Source organism: Eptatretus burgeri, chromosome 14 (assembly GCF_056783735.1).
Source record: "Eptatretus burgeri isolate ZD-2024b chromosome 14, Ebu_testis_v1, whole genome shotgun sequence".
Lineage (NCBI taxonomy): Eukaryota > Metazoa > Chordata > Myxini > Myxiniformes > Myxinidae > Eptatretus > Eptatretus burgeri.
The window spans coordinates 5046688-5068821 of NC_140974.1; positions in this window are offsets into that span (position 1 = coordinate 5046688).

Genomic DNA, 22134 nt, shown 5'->3' on the forward strand with positions numbered 1-22134 from the left:
TGCATCCGGATCTTCACCAAAGTCTAATTTCTTCGTCCTTGTCACTGTAGAAACAGATACACAACTTCAGTACAATTTTAAAACATTTATTGAACAAACAAACAGATTATATGTGCTCGCACAGGAGATTCTGGACAGATTTACTCCAGATCTCACAACATAACCAGATAATCTTGGTCTTTATATAGTTTCCAGTAAGACACAGTTTTTATAATTTTCTGACACTGACGCCAGTTCTCCCAGTCTTGACAATTTCCAGGTGAACCTTGTATTCAGTCTTCTTTGACAGCTTCTGCTGAAATGGTTGGAACACATTCAAATCCAGACATATTAATCGCAGAGAATGCTGGAATGACGTCAAACGCCAACTCTCATCACCATTAAAACAAGTTTCCATCTTATGGAGGTTAAAAGCCAGTCTGCTTCTCCCAAAACTGGAAAGATATATTTTCTTGAAGTGACCAGAGCTTAGTGGATATGCCTGGACATTTTCTTAAATCCACATTCCAACTCGTTTGTGTCTTTCATACAAAATTCTCAAGATAGTTCTCCATGATAGGCAATTCTTCTTTATATTCAACTTACTGGCAAAGTTCAACCTGTTTACACATTCAATATACAGGTGATCTTTCTATACGGAGGAGAAATATAATTATGTTAATTCCAAATGGATACATACTTAAAAAGAATCATATCATATTTGAGTACATTTTATTTCAGGATTAATATATTTTATTTTAAGATCAAGTTTTAATCATCATCAATTTATTTATTTGAACACCCCCAAACCTACCATGATGAAATGTTTCGACATCACATGCCTTACTCGTATTCCAAGTTTTGTCAAAATCCATCCACAACGTTTTGAAATATCATGCGATGTGTCATTTTTGGCTCCATCACTCACGAGTGAAGAATTACTTTCAAAAATTTATGATCCAAACACAGATTTTCATCAAATTCGAATCAATACATCTTTGTCACACAACCAATCTGTCACATAACCAACATGGACTAGCAGGCAGAATTATTTCATTGTTTTGATATGGGTTCTTTTTTATACATATTTTCTGAATGAGGCTCACTTGCCTGTGCCTGGACAGGTTTGAGGGTAGAGGTGTAGCAGCTAAAATGTGAATCTTATCCAGGGTTCCTCCTGATGATGTCATCTTTGCTTTTTGCTTGTTTGAGTTCTTTCTGATTACTCCAATACATGACTGTACCTATTTGGTCTTCCATTAGATTTTAATTGAATTTATTTTAATCCCATTTTAAAATCATTTGAATAATAATAAACATCATGGGTCAGTAGAACAACATGGGTCAAGTGTCTGAGCAAAGCAGGGTTGCATCAAAGCAGGATGTCTTGGTACCCGATCATCACGGCCAGCAGTTATAAAGAGGAAGTTCTAGTTATGTCTCTTCTTAATTACATAACACACCAGAACACAAGCAGCACACAAAATATACGACACAAAAACACCCAAACACCACACAAAACAAGTGCAAGCGAGGGTTAGCAATTTCTGAATGCTCTTTTTCTTGTTTGTTCATGAAATTCTACATTCAATGTGAATTTGAATATGCAACTCTTTAAACTTTGCCAAAAGGATTTCTTTTTATCTTTCATCATTTCATGGTTTCCATCCCAGTCAACTATCAGGATGATAAGGAAGGATTCTATTTTACACTTTATTGAAAGTAAAATATCTCGCAATTGAGAAACCTCTAAGATGTGTTTTGTTTTTCACCAAAATAATTTGTGATGTTTATTTCTTGTTTTGTTTTTTACGCTGAAAGAAATTATATTGAAACATTGTATGTCCTGTGGATAATTAGTAATGTAACAATCAGTTTGTTTTACAAGTTATTCTGAATTTAAAGGATGGCTGTTAAAAGAGAAGCAAATATCAGTTGTCTTTTCAGGAGAGATTTGAAAGTCAATTAATTATTGTTTCATCATGTTAATTTGTCATCACCAGGTGATCATATTCCATATGAAAAATTGGAGAAAATACCAGATGATGTCACACCCATGCTTCCTGATAAAGACCTATCTGCAAAATTGGAGAAAATACCAGATGATGCCACAACCGTGCTTCCTGATAAAGTCCCATCTAAATTATTGGAGAAAATACCAGATCATGTCACAACCATGCTTCCTGATAAAGACCCATCTGCAAAATTGGAGAAAATACCAGATCATGTCACAACCATTCTTCCTGATGAAGACCCATTAAAAATATTGGAGAAAATACCAGATTATGTCACACCAGTGCTTCCTGATAAAGTCCCATCTAAATTATTGGAGAAAACACCAGATCATGTCACAACCATTCTTCCTGATGAAGACCCATCTGCAAAATTGGAGAAAATACCAGATCATGTCACAACCATTCTTCCTGATAAAGACCCATCTGCAAAATTGGAGAAAATACCAGATCATATCACAACCGTGCTTCCAGATCAAGACCCATCTGAAAAATTGGAGAAAACACCAGATCATGTCACAACCATGCTTCCTGATAAAGCCCCATCGAAAATATTGGAGAAAAAACCAGATCATGTCACAACCGTGCTTCCTGATAAAGTCCCATCTAAATTATTGGAGGAAATACCAGATCATGTCACAACCGTGCTTCCTGATCAAGACCCATCAAAAATATTGGAGAAAGTACCAGATGATGTCACAACCGTGCTTCCAGATCAAGACCCATTTGCAAAATTGGAGAAAACACCAGATCATGTCACAACCATGCATCCTGATAAAGCCCCATCGAAAATATTGGAGAAAACACCAGATCATGTCACAACCGCGCTTCCTGAGGAAGACACAGTCATCACTCAACTGCCACCACTCTCAACAACGAGACTTAGAGTTTCGGACATCACAACCAATAGCATGAAGTTGAGTTGGAAATTTCTTTCCCAAGTTTTTGACAAGTTCATCATCAGCTACAAACCCAAGGAGAGCACTGAAGATCCAAAAGAGATCGAGGTGGGCGGTGAAGAAAACATGGTCGTTCTTCCACAACTGACTGAAAGCACAGAATACTTGGTGAAGGTCACTGGTTATAAAAAGGAGATACCTTCTGTGCCTATTGAAGCCACTGCCACGACAGGTATCATATAAGAACTCTCATATGTCGTTACACTTTGAAATGGTGGTGCAAAATGATCACTAAATTATTTGAGCTTCTTCAAAATGAACCCTATGTAATCAGACAGCAATGTATATTTATTACAAGAAATGTTCGGGCTACAACGTGTTATTGTTTGATAAGCTACTTCAAGATGTGTAAGAATATCCTCACATTGTGCTTCTTTGTCTTTTTACAACAGTAAATGATATCAAGTGAAATCTGTAGAAAAGCAGTTTTCCAGTGCTTAATTGCTGTTTGTTTTTTTCCATTACAATTGCAGCGACTCCCACAGACTTCATAAACACTGAAAATCATCTCGTTATATAGTGCAGAATGAAATTAGAACTTCACTCGGTGCAGTGTATACCTCCGTCACGCTGAACATTTTATGTTTTCTATCCCACTGACAGGCCGGATCGGCATCCGGATCTTCACCAAAGTCTAATTTCTTAGTCCTTGTCGCACGCCTTACTCATACTCCAAGTTTTGTCAAAATCCATCGACAACGTTTTGAAATATCATGCGATGTGCCATTTTTGGCTCCATCACTCACTGGTAAAGAATTACTTTCAAAAATTTACTGTCCAAACACAGAGTTTCATCAAATTCTAATCAATTCGTCCTTGTCACACAACCAATCTGTCCCACTAAATTTTGTCAAAATCTGTCCACAAAGTCTTGAGATATCCTGCTCACAGACAGACAAACAGACTGACATCAAATAGGGTGAAAATATAACATCCATCCACCTTCGGCGACAAAGATATTTGGGTTCTTCATAAAAATACATGTTTCTTCATCCTTCACAGCAGCGTTTCAGTTTTAAAGATCTCACCCTTCAGCCTTTTTGTGGCAAGAACCGATTATCAAGATAACCATTTTTGATATACTGATACGAACAATCATCCATTTGTTCATTTTGTTTATCTTCTTCCTGTCCACCAAGTTAGTCATCCTTTTGCCCTTCATCTTTTTTTCAGGTCGACTTTCTCAAATTGTTCTTTCCCATATTTGTCTTTGTTACATATCATAATTTCCCTCGCCGGAGGAAAGGGTATTCCACTTGGCTCCATTTGTCACTTGACAAAAAAAGGTTTTCACCACGTGTGTTGCTCTGTTTGTCTGTTTGTCTGTTTGTTTGTTTGTCACGATTCTTGGCCACAGTTTTCAAGCAATTGTTCGAAAAAAAAATTATTTTTAAGTGACAGGCGAAGACTTAATTTTGGTGAAGATCCGAATTCGAATCCGGATGTGAGAATTTTTTGAAGTGATTCTTCACCATTGAGAGATGGGGCCGAAAACGGTATATGGCACAATATTTCAAAAGGTTATGGATGGATTCACCCAAAACTTGGTGGAGACGTTGGGAGTACCACGACACAGAATTGATTTAATTTTTGTGAAGATCTGCATCCAGATCTGGATTTGACGATTATTTAATTTTTAACTCTTCACCATTGAGAGACGGGGCTAAAAACGACATTGCATGATATTTCAAAAAGTTGTGGACGGTTTTGGATTGACCTTGGTGGACGTGTGTGTGTGTGAAAAGGACAGATTAATTCGATTTTTGTGAAGATCCAAATCCGGATCCCAATCCGAGAATATTTTAAGCGATTCTTCACCATTGAGAGAAAGGCCCAAAAGCGAAATATAGCACGATATTTCAAAGGGTTATGAATGGATTCGCATGAAACTTGGTGGACAGGTTGGGAATGCCACCATGAAGAATTGATTCATTTTTGGTGAAGATCCGAATCCAGATTTTTCCACAAGAGTTATTTAATTTTATCTGATTCTTCACCATTGAGAGATGGGGCTAAAAACAATATTGCATGTTATCTCAAAAAGTTGTGGACAGGTTGGGTGTGTGAAAAGGCCTAATTGATTCGATTTTGGTGAAGACCTGAATTCGGATCCAGATTCGAGAATTTTTCAAGTCCTTCTTCACCATTGAGAGATGGGGCCAACAACCATACGTAGCACAATATCTCAAAAGGTTATGGATGGATTCTGCAGAAACTTTGTGGACCGGTTTGGTGTGAAAAGGACGAATTGATTCAATTTTGGTGAAGATCCGAATCCAGATTTTTCCACAAGAGTTATTTAATTTTATCTGATTCTTCACCATTGAGAGATGGGGCTAAAAACAATATTGCATGTTATCTCAAAAAGTTGTGGACAGATTGGGTGTGTGAAAAGGACGAATTGATTCAATTTTGGTGAACATTCAAATCCGGATCCTGATACGAGAATTTTTTGAAGTCATTCTTCACCATTGAGAGATTGGGCCAAAAACTAAGTATAGCATGATTTCTCAAAAAGTTGTGGATGACTTGTGACAAATCGAGGTGGTTGAGTTGGTTTGGCGATGAGAACAAGCCAATTCGATTTTGGTTCAGGACCGGATTCAGATCTGACCTATCAGTGGAATACAAAATTTAAACTGTTCACCCTGGCAGCAGTATGCGCTCCACCGAGTGCCATTCCATTTCGCCAAGTGTCGCTCTCTAAGTGATTTTTCATTTGTTTGTTTGTCTATCTGTTTATTACTTGCAAAATCGAAGATTTTTCAAGTATATTGGTCAGTCGATTTTGTTATTCTGTCTGTTTGTCTGTCTGTCACCTACAGGTCACAATTTTCAACCTATCTTCACAAAACTTCACCACATGGTAGAGTTTGGCATAAAGAAGAATCCTATTGTTTTTTGAGGTCAAAAGCTCAACATAGGCCAAAGGTCAACAACTTCGGCGAGATTTCTAAAATCCTAAATTTTCATCCGATTGACTTGAAATTTGAAGAGGAGTTGCATGTTTTGTCATTCAATTCAACCAGCATTTATTTTTGAGGTCAAATTTGTTTTTTTTAATTTTGTAAGTGTCATGCTCTGCAGGATGTCTCCTTGTTTGGTTGTTTGTCTGGTTGCTTGTCCGCAAAGAATATGAGTGTTTTTTTCTCTGCAACCGCTTGTCGGATTGACAAGAAATTTTCACCAAAGGCGCATCTGGTCATGTAGAATGTTTTAATGATAATTATGACATCATAGGTCACGTGGTGTGGCAGCCATGTTGGAAAAAGGGGAAAAAAATTGGACCTCTTTATCTCTGAAACCTGACCAACGAAAAAATTTAAACTTCGCAGATGGCAAGTGCTCCTCATGGGGAAAAGGTGTGATTTTATTTTTTATGATGTCATGGGTGCCTTCGTCATGACGTCATAATTGCGTACATAGAACGCTACATCCGATTAGTATGAAAATTTTTCAGGGGTCATCTTGGGAGACATTAGTCCACAGACAAAAAAAACTTATGATGTCATCGATCACGTTGTTTGGCAGCCATATTTGCTTTTTTATAAAACCTTCAAAAATCTTCTCTGAAATGGCTGAACGGATCGAAGCGATGCTTTACAAGTATGTCCGCCTATCCATGAGGAATAAAATGTTCACAGGTATGATGTCATCGATCACATGGTTTTGCAGACATGTTGAATTTACCTTAAAACCTATGAACATCTTCTTCACCAGAACAACTGGACAGATCAAGTGAAAACCACACAAACGTTCCCCAAGCCTTGAGAATACCAGGGAATCCACGAATAATTGATAGGTCACATGGTCTGACAGTCAAATTGGATTGAGTGTAAATCTTTAAAAAAAAAAAAAAAATTCTCTTAAACCACTTCATCGATCGACGTGAAACTTCAAAATTACGATTTTGTCTTGATGGGGAAGAAATGTTTAAAATTTCCACCTGATCAGACACATGGTCCAGCAGGTAGAATTATTTTATTGTTTTGATCTGGGTTCTTTTTGATAAATATTTTTTGAATGAGGCTCACTTGCCTGTGCCTGGACAGGTTTGAGGGTAGAGGCGTAGCAGCTGAAATGTGAATCTTATCCAGGGTTCCTCCTGATGATATCTTTGCTTTTTCTTGTTTGCGTTCCTTCTGATTACTCCAATACATGACTTTACCCATTCGGTCTTCCTTTAGATTTTAATTGAATTTATTTTAATTGGTTCACCAAAAAATATTTTCACGAAAAAAATAAGTGACCACTATATTCGTTACGGGTGTCTGTCTGTCTGTCCCGAGCATGGCTCCTTGGGTTTTGATCCGATCCTGATAACATTTTGGTGGGAGGTTTATATCATATCATGATCTAGTTGTGTTTTCCTGAGAATGGGCGGGGTGCGCCCATAACATGTGTTTTTAGGGGGTAGCCGATTTCAATTTGCATCTTCTCTGAGGGGGTTTGTCAAATCTGACAGGGGTTTCGGTATTTGGTTAGCGCAATGGCACCTGCATAGCCTCACGGAGCTCGATTTTTTTTTTTTCATTTTCATCCCAAGGTCAAGGTCACAAGGTCACGAACTGAGAAAATTGCGAATTTTGACATAAAAATCCATCTTCTCTGAGGGTTTAGTCGAATCTGGCAGGGGTTTCGGTATTTGGTTAGTATATTTGGTATATTTCGGCCCAATGCACCTGCATAGCCCCACGGAGCTCGATTTTTTTTTTTTTTTCATTTTCGTCCGAAGGTCAAGGCCACAAGATCACGAACTTAGAAATTGCGAATTGTGTTTTTAGGGGGTAGCCAATTTCAATTTGCATGTTCTCTAGGGGGTTTATCGAATCTGGCACGGGTTTTGGGATTTGGTTAGCCCAATGGCACCTGCATAGCCCCACGGAGCTCGATTTTTCATTTTCGTCCCAAGGTCAAGGTCACAAGGTCACGAACTTAGAAAATTGCGAATTTTGACATAAAAATTTATCTTCTCCGAGGGGTTTGTCAAATCTGGCAGGGGTTTCGGTATTTGGTTAGCCCAATGGCACCTGCATAGCCCCACGGAGCTCGATTTTTCATTTTCGTCCCAAGGTCAAGGTCACAAGGTCACGAACTTAGAAAAATGCGAATTTTGACATAAAAATCATACGACCGCCCAAACTTTGAGAGCTGGGATGACAATATTTTTTATGCATAATCTTGAGGTCATTCCCCACCTAAAGTCTTCAAACCATTTTGCTCAATCTCGAACACCTTGCCCATGGCACCCCCTTCAAGTTTGTTTTTACGCTGATTTCATCAAAGTCTGGATAATCCGAGGAGTGCGAAATGCCAGATAGCCTATATGATGTTATATTGTTCCTGGAATGTTCCAGAGGAAGTTTTGCACCAAAGGTCATAATCCTTGACCTTTGACCTTTAAAGTTCACAAAGGTCATATTTTCAAAGTTGTGGGAATCGAACCGGGTTTTCAACCTTCTTCGACGAACTAACTCCAATAAGCTATAGCACGTATCCTGTTTCCTTATTTTAATATCCACAACATTGTTTTGTGACCTTTAAAGGCTATGCAAAGGTCAAACTTTTACAGTTGTTGAACGAAACCGAGTTTTCGACATTTTGCAGCTAATAACCTGTCACTCACTCGTACCACATCATGTTGATCATTTTTATAACTTGGTCAAACATTATCACATTGTCTCATCCTTGACTTCTGAAACAATCTACATTGTCAAATACCGCTCGTGAACCATTGTCGTCTTCACACTTGTCCCATTTTAAATTCATTTTAATAATAATAAACATCATGGGTCAATAGAACAACATGGGTCAAGTGTCTGAACAAAGCAGGGTTGCATCAAAGCAGGATGTCTTGGTACCCGATCATCACTGCCAGCAGTTATAAAGAGGCAGTTCTAGTTATGTCTATTCTTAATTACGTAACACACGAGAGCACAAGCACCACACAAAATATACGACACAAAAACACACAAACACCACACAAAACAAGTGCTACTGCTGGTTAGCAATGTCTGATTGGTCTTTTTCTTGTTTGTTCATGAAATTCTACATTAGATGTGAATTTGATTCCACAACTCTTTAAGCTTTGCCAAAAGGATTTCTTTTTTTCTTTCATCGTTTCATGGTTTCCATCTCAGTCAACTCTCAGGATGATAAGGAAGGATTCTATTTTACACTCTATTGAAAGAAAATACCTCGCAATTGAGAAACCTCAAAGATGTGTTTTGTTTTTCACCAAAATAATTTGTGATGTTTATTTCTTGTTTTGTTTTTTATGCTGAAAGAAATTGTTAAAACATTGTATGTCCTGTGGATAATTAGTAATATAACAATCAGTTTGTTTTACATGCTATTCTGAATTAAAACGATGGATATTACAATAGAAGCAAATCTCAGTTGTCTTTTCAGGAGAGATTTGAAATTCGATGTATTATTGTTTCATCATGTTAATTTGTCATCACCAGGTGATCATATTCCATACGAAAAATTGGAGAAAATACCAGATGATGTCACACCTGTGCTTCCTGATGAAGACCCATCTGCAAAATTAGAGAAAATTCCAGATCATGTCACAACCGTGCTTCCTGATAAAGTCCCATCTAAATTCTTGGAGGAAATGCCAGATCATGTCACAACCGTGCTTCCTGACAAAGTCCCATCTAAATTCTTGGAGGAAATACCAGATCATGTCACAACCGTGCTTCCTGACAAAGTCCCATCTAAATTATTGGAGAAAATACCAGATCATGTCACAACCGTACTTCCTGATAAAGACCCATCTCCAAAATTGGAGAAAATACCAGATCATATCACAACCGTGCGTCCTGATAAAGTCCCATCTAAATTATTGCAGAAAATACCACAGCATGTCACAACTGTGCTTCCTGATAAAGAACCATCTGTAAAATTGGAGAAAATACCAGATCATATCACAACCATGCTTCCTGATAAAGCCCCATCGAAAATATTGGAGAAAATACCAGATCGTGTCACAACCGTGCTTCCTGATAAAGTCCCATCTAAATTCTTGGAGGAAATACCAGATCATGTCACAACCGTGCTTCCTGATAAAGTCCCATCTCCAAAATTGGAGAAAATACCAGATCATATCACAACAGTGCGTCCTGACAAAGTCCCATCTCCAAAATTGGAGAAAATACCAGATCATATCACAACCGTGCTTCCTGATAAAGTCCCATCTCCAAAATTGGAGAAAATACCAGATCATGTCACAACCGTGCTTCCTGATAAAGACCCATCTGTAAAATTGGACAAAATACCAGAGCATATCACAACCGTGCTTCCTGATAAAGCCCCATCAAAAATATTGGAGAAAATACCAGATCATGTCACAACTATGCTTCCTGATAAAGCCCCATCGAAAATATTGGAGAAAATACCAGATCATGTCACAACCGTGCTTCCTGAGGAAGACACAGTCACACCTCAACTGCCACCACTCTCGACAACGGGACTAAGAGTTTCGGATATCACAACCAATAGCATGAAGTTGAGTTGGAAATTTCTTTCCCAAGTTTTTGACAAGTTCATCATCAGCTACAAACCCAAGGAGAGCACCGAAGATCCAGAAGAGATCGAGGTGGGCGGTGAAGAAAACATGGTCGTTCTTCCACAACTGACTGAAAGCACAGAATACTTGGTGAAGGTCACTGGTTATAAAAAGGAGATACCTTCTGTGCCTATTGAAGCCACTGCCACTACAGGTATCATATGATGAACTGTCATATGTCGTTACACTTTGAAATGGTGGTGCAAAATGATCACTAAATTATTTGAGGTTCTTCAAATTGAACCCGATGTAATCAGACAGCAATGTATATTTATTACCAGAAATGTTCGGGCTACAACGTGTTATTGTTTGATAAGCTACTTCAAGATGTGCAATGTAAGAATATCCTCACATTGTGCTTCTTTGTCTTTTTACAATAGTGAATGATATCAAGTAAAATCTGAAGGAAAGCAGTTTTCCAGTATTTGATTGCTGTTTTTTTTTTTCCTTTATAATTGCAGCGACTACCAGAGACTTCATAAACACTGAAAATCATCTCGTTATATAGTGCAGGATGAAACTAGAACTTCACTCTGTGCAGTGCATACCTCCGTTCTGCTGAACGTTTTATGTTTTATATCCTACTGACAGGCCCGATCTGCATTTGGATCTTCACCAAAGTCTAATTTCTTCATCCTTGTCACACGCCTTACTCATACTCCAAGTTTTGTCAAAATCCATCCACAAAGTTTTGAAATATTATGCGATATGTCATTCTTGGCTCCATCACTCACTGGTGAAAAATTACTTTCAAAAATTTACTGTCCAAACACAGATTTTCATCAAATTCGAATCAATTCATCCTTGTCACACAACCAATCTGTCCCACTAAATTTGGTCCAAATGTTAGATAAATTCTTGAGATACTCTGCTCACAGACAGACAAACAGACTGACATCAGACGGGGTGAAAATTTAACATCCATCCACCTTCCGTGACGGAGATATTTGCGTTCTTCATAAAAATACATGTTTCTTGATCTTTCACAGCAACGTTTCAGTTTTAGAGATCTCACCTTTCAGCCTTTTTGTGGCAAGACCCGATTATCAAGATAACCATTTTTGATATACTGATACTAACAATCATCAATTTGTTCATTTTGTTTATCTTCTTCCTATCCACCAAGTTAGCCATCCTTTTGCCCTTCATTTTTTTTTCAGGTCTACTTTCTCAAATTGTTCTTTCTCCTTATTCGTCTTTGTTACATATCATAATTTCCCTTGTCGGAGGAAAGGGTATTGCACTTGGCTCCGTTTGTCAGCTGACAAAAAAAGTTTTCATCAAGTGTGTTGCTCTGTTTGTCTGTTTGTTTATCACACGACATTTGGCCACAGTTTTCAAGCAATTGTTCGAAAGAAAATTTTTGTTTAGGTGCCTGGCCAAGCCTTAGTTTTGGTGAAGATCCGAATCCGGATCTGCATCTGAATTTTAAAAGCGATTCTTCACCATTGAGAGATGGGGCCAAAAACGATATGACCGTTTTTACAGCCATTTTTCCCTGCTGTGCAGGGGTTGGCTTTTTCTTGAGGCAATGTTTTATGGCCGGATGCCCTTCCTGACGCCAACCCTGGTCGCCTCTTACGACACACAGGGATATGGTACACCTATTCTAACCGGGGCATACACCGGGACCAGTACACTGGCACTCATTTCGCCAACCTCAGAAGGATGACAGGCTGAGTCAACCCCCTGGTGTTAATTCAGCAGCCAACGGGGCTTGAACTCAGGACACTGGGATCCCAAGCCGCCACCCTAACCACTAAGCCAACACCAGGCTCGGGGACAAAAACGATATATGGCACAATATTTCAAAATATTATGTATGGATTCACCCAAAACTTGTTGGACACTTTGGGAGTACCAGGAGGAAGAATTCATTTAATTTTGGTGAAGATCTGTTTCCAGATCTGCATTCGAGGATTATTTAATTTTTTAACTGATTCTTCACCATTGAAAGACGCGACTAAAAACGATATTGCATGATATTTCAAAAAGTTGTGGATGGTTTCGGATTAACCTTGGTGAACATATTGTGAATTTGAAAAGGACCAAATTGCTTTGATTTTTATGAAGTTCCGAATCCGGATCCCAATCCGAGAATTTTTTAAGCGATTCTTCAGCATTGAGAGAAAGGCCCAAAAGCGAAATATAGCAAGATATTTCAAAAGGTTAAAAATGGATTCGCATGTAACTTGGTGGACAGGTTGGGAATGCCACCATGAAGAACTGATTCAATTTTGGTGAAGATACGATTCCAGATTTTTCTACAAGAGTTATTTAATTTCGATCTGATTTTCACCATTGAGAGATGGGGCTAAAAACGAAATTGCATGTTATCTCAAAAAGTTGTGGACAGATTCAGATGAAACTTGGTGGACAGATTGGCTGTGTGAAAAGGCCTAATTGATTCGATTTTGGTGAAGACCTGAATTCGGATCCAGATTCGATAATTTTTTAAGTCCTTCTTCACCATTGAGAGGTGGGGCCAAAAACCATACGTAGCACAATATCTCAAAAGGTTATGGATGGATTCTGCAGAAACTTTGTGGACCGGTTTGGTGTGAAAAGGACGAATTGATTCAATTTTGGTGAACATTCAAATCCGGATCCTGATACGAGAATTTTTTGAAGTCATTCTTCACCATTGAGAGATTGGGCCAAAAACTAAGTATAGCATGATTTCTCAAAAAGTTGTGGATGACTTGTGACAAATCGAGCTGGTTGAGTTGGTTTGGCGATGAGAACAAGCCAATTCGATTTTGGTTCAGGACCGGATTCAGATCCGACCTATCAGTGGAATACAAAATTTAAACTGTTCACCCTGTCAGCAGTATGCGCTCCACCGAGTGCCATTCCATTTCGCCAAGTGTCGATCTTTAAGTTATTTTTCATTTGTTTGTTTTTCTATCTGTTTATTACTTGCAATATCGAATATTTTTTTTAAGTGTATTGGTCATTCGTTTTTGTTATTCTGTCTGTCTGTATGTCTGTCTGTCTGTCTGTCTTTTTGTCACCTACAGGTCACAATTTTCAACCTATCTTCACAAAACTTCACCACATTGTAGAGTTTGGCATAAAGAAGAATCCTATTCTGTTTTGAGGTCAAAAGGTCAACATAGGCCAAAGGTCAACAACTTTGGTGAGATTTCTAAAATCCTCAATTTTCATCCGATTGACTTGAAATTTGAAGAGGATTTATATTTCAGGTCACTGAATTCAATCAACCAATTATTTCTGAGGTCAACATTGATCAAAAGGTCAACATAGGGCAAAGATCAACAAATTAGGTGGGATTTCTAAGTTCCTCAATTTTCATCCGATTGACTTGAAATTTGAAGAGGATTTATATTCCAGATTACTGAATTCAACCAGCCAATTATTTTGAGGTCAACATGCACCAAAACGTCAATATAGTCCCAAGGTCAACAACTAAGGTGGTATTTCTAAAATCCCAATTTTCATCCGATTGAATTCAGTGACCTGAAATATAAATCCTCTTCAAATTTCAAGTCAACCACCAATTAATTTGTCGGTCCACAAAGGCCAAAAGGTCAACAGGCCAAAATTCCAAAATTGTCAATTTTCATCCGATTCACTTGAAATTTGAAGAGGAGTTGCATGTTTTGTCATTTAATTCAACCAGCAATTATTTTTGAGGTCAAATTTGTTTTTGAATTTTGTAAGTGTCATGCTCTGCAGGATGTCTCCTTGTTTGGTTGTTTGTCTGGTTGCTTGTCCACACAGAATATGAGTGTTTTATCTCTGCAACCGCCTGTCGGATTTTCAAGAAATTTTCAGCAAAGGCGCATCTTCTCATGTAGAATGTTTTAATGATAATTATGACATCGTAGGTCACGTGGTGTGGCAGCCATGTTGGAACAAAGGGAAAAGATTGTACCTCGTTATCTCTGAAACCTTACCAAGGAAAAAATTTAAACTTCGCAGATGGCAAGTTCTCCTCATGGGGAAAAGGTGTGATTTTCTTTTTTATGATGTCATGAGTGCCCTCGTCATGACGTCATTATTGCGGACATAGAACGCTACATCCGATCAGCATGAAAATTTTTCAGGGTCATCTTGGGATAAATTAGTCCACAGAAAAAAAAAAAAACATGATGTCATAGATCATGTGGTTTAGCAGCCATATTGCTTTTTTATAAAACCTTCAAAAACCTTCTCTGACATGGTTGAACGGATCGAAGCGATGCTTTACAAGTATGACCGCCTATCCATGAGGGACAAAATGTTCACAGGTATAATGTCATCTATCCCATGGTTTTGCAGACATATTGAATTTACCTTAAAACCGATAAACATCTTCTTCACCAGAACATCTGGACAGATCAAGTGGAAACCACACAAACATTCCCCAAGGATTGAGAATACCAGGGTATCCACGAATAATTGATACGTCACATGGTGGGACAGTCAAATTGGATTTAGCGTAAATCTCTTTTTAAAAAAATTCTCTTAAGCCACTTCATCGATCGATGTGAAACTTCAAAATTATGATTTCGTCGTGATGGGGAATATATTTTTTTAAATTTCGACCTGATCGGACACATGGTCCAGCAGGTGGAATTATTTAATTGTTTTGATCTGGGTTCTTTTTGTAAATATTTTTTTAAATGAGGCTCACTTGCCTGTGCTTGGACAGGTTTGAGGTTAGAGGCGAAGCAGCTGAAATGTGAATCTTATCCAGGATTCCTCCTGATGATGTCATCTTTGCTTTTTGCTTATTTTGGTTCCTTTTGATTACTCCAATACATGACTGTATTTGGTCTTCCATTAGATTTTAATTGAATTTATTTTAATCCCATTTTAAATTCATTTGAATAATAATAAACATCATGGGTCAATATAACAACATGGGTCAAGTGTCTGAGCAAAGCAGGGTTGCATCAAAGCAGGATGTCTTGGTACCCGGTCATCACTGCCAGCAGTTACAAAGAGGCAGTTCCAGTTATGCCTCTTCTTAATTATGTAACACAGCAGAACACAAGTACCACACAAAATATATGACACAAAAACACACAAACACCACACAAAACAAGTGCTGGTGAGGGTTAGCAATCTTTGATTGCTCTTTTTCTTGTTTGTTCATGAAATTCTATATTCAATGTGAATTTGATTCCGCAACTCTTTAAACTTTGCCAAAAGGATTTCTTTTTACCTTTTATCGATTCATGGTTTCCATCCCATTCAACTATCAGGATGATAAGGAAGGATTCTATTTTACACTTTGTTGAAAATAAATATCTCGCAATTGAGAAACCTCAAGGAAGTGTTTTGTTTTTCACCAAAATAATTTGTGATGTTTATTTCTTGTTTTGTTTTTTAAACTGACAGAATTTATGTTGAAACATTGTATGTCCTGTGGATAATTAGTAATATAACAATCAGTTTGTTTTACAGGTTATTCTGAATTAAAACGATGGATATTATAATGGAAGCAAACCTCAGTTGTCTTTTAAGGAAAGATTTGAAATTCGATGTATTATTGTTTCATCATGTTAATTTGTCATCACCAGGTGATCATATTCCATACGAAAAATTGGAGAAAATACCAGATGATGTCACGCCTATGCTTCCTGATAAAGACCCATCTGAAAAATTGGAGAAAATACCAGATCATGTCACAACCATGCTTCCTGATAAAATACCATCGAAGTTATTGGAGAAAATACCAGATCTTGTCACAACCGTGCTTCCTGATAAAGTCCCTTCTAAATTATTGGAGAAAATACAAGATCATGTCACAACCGTGCTTCCTGATAAAGACCCATCGAAATTATTGGAGAAAATACCAGATCATGTCACAACCGTGCGTCCTGATAAAGTCCCTTCTAAAGTATTGAAGAAAATACCAGATCTTGTCACAACCGTGCTTCCTGATAAAGTCCCTTCTAAATTATTGGAGAAAATACCAGATCATGTCACAACCATGCTTCCTGATCAAGACCCATCAAAAATACTGGAGAAAACACCAGATCATGTCACAACCGTGCTTCCTGATAAAGTCCCATCTAAATTATTGGAGATAATACAAGATCATGTCACAACCGTGCTTCCTGATAAAGACCCATCGAAATTATTGGAGAAAATACCAGATCATGTCACAACCGTGCGTCCTGATAAAGTCCCTTCTGAAGTATTGAAGAAAATACCAGATCATGTCACAACCGTGCGTCCTGATAAAGTCCCATCTAAATTATTGGAGAAAATACCAGATCATGTCACAACCATGCTTCCTGATCAAGACCCATCAAAAATATTGGAGAAAACACCAGATCATGTCACAACCGTGCTTCCTGATAAAGTCCCATCTAAATTATTGGAGAAAATACCAGATCATGTCACAACCGTGCTTCCTGATAAAGTCCCTTCTAAATTATTGGAGAAAATACCAGATCATGTCACAACCGTGCTTCCTGATAAAGCCCCATCAAAAATATTGGAGAAAATACCAGATCATGTCACAACCGTGCTTCCTGATAAAGCCCCATCGAAAATATTGGAGAAAATACCAGATCATGTCACAACCGTGCGTCCTGATAAAGTCCCTTCTAAAGTATTGGAGAAAATACCAGATCATATCACACCCGTGCTTCCTGATAAAGCCCCATCGAAAATATTGGAGAAAATACCAGATCATGTCACAACCGTGCTTCCTGATAAAGCCCCATCGAAAATATTGGAGAAAATACCAGATCATGTCACAACCGTGCTTCCTGATAAAGCCCCATCGAAAATATTGGAGAAAATACCAGATCATGTCACAACCGTGCTTCCTGAGGAAGACACAGTCACACCTCAACTGCCACCACTCTCGACAACGGGACTAAGAGTTTCGGATATCACAACCAATAGCATGAAGTTGAGTTGGAAATTTCTTTTCCAAGTTTTTGACAAGTTCATCATCAGCTACAAACCCAAGGAGAGCACCAAAGATCCAAAAGAGGTCGAGGTGGGAGGTGAAGAAAACATGGTCGTTCTTCCACAACTGACTGAAAGCACAGAATACTTGGTGAAGGTCACTGGTTATAAAAAGGAGATACCTTCTGTGCCTCTTGAAGCCACTGCCACTACAGGTATCATATGATGAACTGGCTTATGTCGTTACACTTTGCAATGGTGGTGCAAAATGATCACTAAATTATGTGAGGTTCTTCAAATTGAACCCTATGTAATCAGACAGCAATGTATATTTATTACCAGAAATGTTCGGGCTACAACGTGTTATTGTTTGATAAGCTACTTCAAGATGTGCAATGTAAGAATATCCTCACATTGTGCTTCCTTGTCTTTTTACAGTAGTGAATGATATCAAGTGGAATCTGAAGGAAAGCAGTTATCCAGTGCTTGATTGCTGTTTGTTTTTTCCCATTACAATTGCAGCGACTACCAGAGACTTTATAAACACTGAAAATCATCTCGTTATATAGTGCAGGATGAAACTAGAACTTCACTCGGTGCAGTGTATACCTCCGTCACACTGAACATTTTATGTTTTCTATCCCACTGACAGGCCGGAACTGCATCCTGATCTTCACCAAAGTCTAATTTCTTCGTCCTTGTCACACGCCTTACTCATATTGCAAGTTTTGTCAAAATCCATCCACAACGTTTTGAAATATCATGCGATATGTCATTTTTGGCTCCATCACTCACTGGTGAAAAATGACTTTCAAAAATTTACTATCCAAACACAAAGTTTCATCAAATTCGAATTAATGCATCCTTGTCACACAACCAATCTGTCCCACTCAATTTTGTCCAAATCTGTCCAAAAATTCTTGAGATTCCCTGCTCACAGACAGACAAACAGACTGATATCAGACGCGGTGAAAACATAACATCCATCCACCTTCGGTGACGTAGATATTTGCATCCTTCATAAAAATACATGTTTCTTGAGCTTTCACATCAACGTTTCAGTTTTCGCGATCTCACCTTTCAGCGTTTTTGTGGCAAGATCCGATTATCAAGATAACCATTTTTGATATACTGATACGAACAATCATCAATTTGTTCATTTTGTTTATCTTCTTCCTGTCCACCAGATTAGCCATCCTTTTGCCCTTCATCTTTTTTTCAGGTCTACATTCTCAAATTGTTCTTTCTCATATTTGTCGTTGTTACATATCATAATTTCCCTCGCCAGGGGAAAGGGTATTCCACTTGGCTCTGTTTGTCACTTGATAAAAAAAAGTTTTCACCAAGTATGTTGCTCTGTTTGGTTGTTTGTCACACGAATTTTGGCCACAGTTTTCAAGCAATTGTTCGAAAAAAAAAATTTGTTAATTTAAATTTTGTTTAATCAAAATTCAATCAAATTTTTCAAATCAAATTTGTTTAATCAAAAATCCATGACCAAAACAAAAAATACATGAATGTAATCAAAAAAATTTGTTTAAAAAAACCAAGCCTTAATTTTGGTGAAGATCCGAATCAGGATCTGGATCTAAGAATGTTTTAAGTGATTCTTCACCATTGAGAGATGGGGCCAAAAACTATATATGGCACAATATTTCAAAAGGTTATGGATGGATTCACCCAAAACTTGGTGTACACATTGGGAGTCCCATGAGGAAGAATTCATTGAATTTTGGTGAACATCTGGATCCAGATCTGGATTCGAGGATTATTTCATTTTTAACTGATTCTTCACCATTGAAAGACGGGGCTGGAAACGATATTGCATGATATTTCAAAAAGTTGTGGACAGTTTCGGATTAACCTTGGTGGACATGTTGTGTGTGTGAAAAGGATCAAATTGATTCGAATTTTATGAAAATCCGAATCCGGATCCGAATCCGAGAATTTTTTCAGCGATTCTTCATCATTGAGAGAGGCCCAAAAGCGAAATATAGCACGATATTTCAAAAGGTTATGAAAGGATTCGCATGAAACTTGGTGGAAAGGTTGGGAATGCCACCATGAAGAATTGATTCAATTTTGGTGAAGATCCGAATCCACATTTTTCTCCAAGAGTTGTTTAATATTTATCTGATTTTTCACCATTGAGAAATGGGGCTAAAAACGATATTTCATATTATCTCAAAAAGTTGTTGACAGATTCAGATGAAACTTTGTGGACCGGTTGGGTGTGTGAAAAGGACGAATTGATTCAATTTTGGTGAACATTCAAATCCGGATCTGGATACGAAAATTTTTAAAGTCATTCTTCACCATTGAGAGATTGGGCCAAAAACTAAGTATGGCATGATTTCTCAAAAAGTTGTGGACGGCTTGTGACATAAACAAGGTGGAAGTGTTGGTTTGGCGACGAGAACAAGCCAATTCGATTTTGGTTCAGAGGTCGGATCTCAATCCGCACATCAGTGAGAAACAAAATTTAAACTGTTCAGACTGGCAGCAGGAGGGGCTCCACCGAGTGCCATTCCATTTCGCCAAGTGTCGCTCTTTAACTGATTTTTCATTTGTTATCTTGCCAAAATGAAGTTTTTGCAAGATATGTTTGTCAGCTTGTATGTTCTTTTTTTGTTTGTCTGTAATCACTTATATAAAATTCTGCAGAGCACAATTATCATTGGAAATTTTTGTAACTTCGCATATCAGAGGCCTATAGAGGTCCCTTTCAGCGCACAAAATTTTGAAGGTCAAGGTCAAAGGTCAAGGTCACTTTGTCGCAAATCAGGGGAGTCGACGAAACCCTTATTTTTTGAGTAATTTTGATCGGATCGTCTTCAAACTTCATGGGAATATAGTTCATGGTCTGCCGCTCAGTTGATTAATTTTTGCTGGCGATTGGCCTTGACCTTCATGGTTAGCGCCTTAGGTCAAACATATTTGACCCCAAGGTCAAATTTTCAAGTTTTAGGAACCATATCGTGTAGTACCTCAAATTGAACACCTCGATGAGTGCTTTCTAGATATGTCAAGCTTGAGACATTATGACGTCATTTGGTGACGTTATGAGGCAAACGCATATTTTTCATGGTTACTCTGTAGACCGATTCTCATCGGAATCTCTTGTAGGCAGATATTCCTCAAGGAGTCGCTCCTGGTGGATAGCAGCTCTGTTCACCTCAGTGTGACCTTAAAGAAGTCACACGTGGTCACCTTTTGGCAAGATACGGGTCACCCTGGGGGTGACATAGGTTTATTTGTTTGTCTCTGTTTTTTTCTTGCAAAATCGAAGATTTTTCAAGTATATTGGTTTGTCGATTTTGTTATTCTGTCTGCTTGTCTGTTTGTCTGTCTGTCACCTACAGGTCACAATTTTCAACCTATCTTCACAAAACTTCACCATGTGGTGGAGTTTGGCATAAAGAGGAATCCTATTGTTTTTTGAGGTCAAAAGGTCAAAATAGGCCAAAGGTCAACAACTGAGGCGGTATTTCTAAAATCCCAATTTTTGATCTGATTTAATTAAGTGACCTGAAATATAAATCCTCTTAAAATTTCAAGTCAACCACCAATTAATTTGTTGGTCCACAAAGTCCAGAAAGTTAACAGGCCAAAATTCCAAAATTGTCAATTTTCATCCGATTCACTTGAAATTTGAAGAGGAGTTGCATGTTTTGTCATTTAATTCAACCAGCAATTATTTTTAAGGTCAAATTTGTTTTTTGAATCTTGTAAGTGTCATACTCTGCAGGATGTCTCCTGTTTGGTTGTTTGTCTGGTTGCTTGTCTGCAAAGAATATCAGTGTTTTTTCTCTGCAACCGCTTGTTGGATTGACAAGAAATTTTCACCAAAGGCGCATCTGGTCATGGAGAATGTTTAATTGATAATTATGACATCATATATCACGTGGTGTGGCAGCCATGTTGGAACAAAGAGAAAAATTGGACCTCTTTATCTCTGAAACCTCACCAAGGAAAAAATTTAAACTTCGCAGATGGCAAGTGCTCCTCATGGGGAAAAGGTGTGATTTTCTTTTTTATGATGTCATGGGTGCCTTCGTCATGACGTCATAATTGCGTACATAGAACGCTTCCTCCGATCAGTATGAAAAATTTTCAGGGTGATCTTGGGATAAATTAGTCCACAGAAAAAAATTATGATGTCATAGATCATGTGGTTTGACAGCCATATTGTTTTTTATAAAACCTTCAAAAACCTTCTCTGAAATGGCTGAACGGATCGAAACGAAGATTTACAAGTATGACCGCCTTTCCATGAGGAACAAAATGTTCACAGGTATGATGTCATCGATCACATGGTTTTGCAGACATATTGAATTTACCCTAAAACCTATAAACATCTTCTTCGCCAGAATAACTGGACAGATCAAGTGGAAACCACACAAACGTTCTCCAAGCCTTGAGAATATCAGAGTATCCACGAATAATTGATAGGTCACATGGTGTTGCAGTCAAATTCGATTGAGCGTAGATCTTTAAAAAACAAAAAATTCTCTTAAACTGCTTCATCGATCGATGTGAAACTTCAAAATTATGATTTTGTCGTGATGGGGAATATATGTTTTAAATTTCGACCTGATCGGACACATGGTCTATCAGGCAGAATTATTTAATTGTTTTGATCTGGGTACTTTTTGATAAATATTTTTTGAATGAGGCTCACTTGCCTGTGCTTAGACAGGTTTGAGGTTAGAGGCGAAGCAGTTGAAATGTGAAT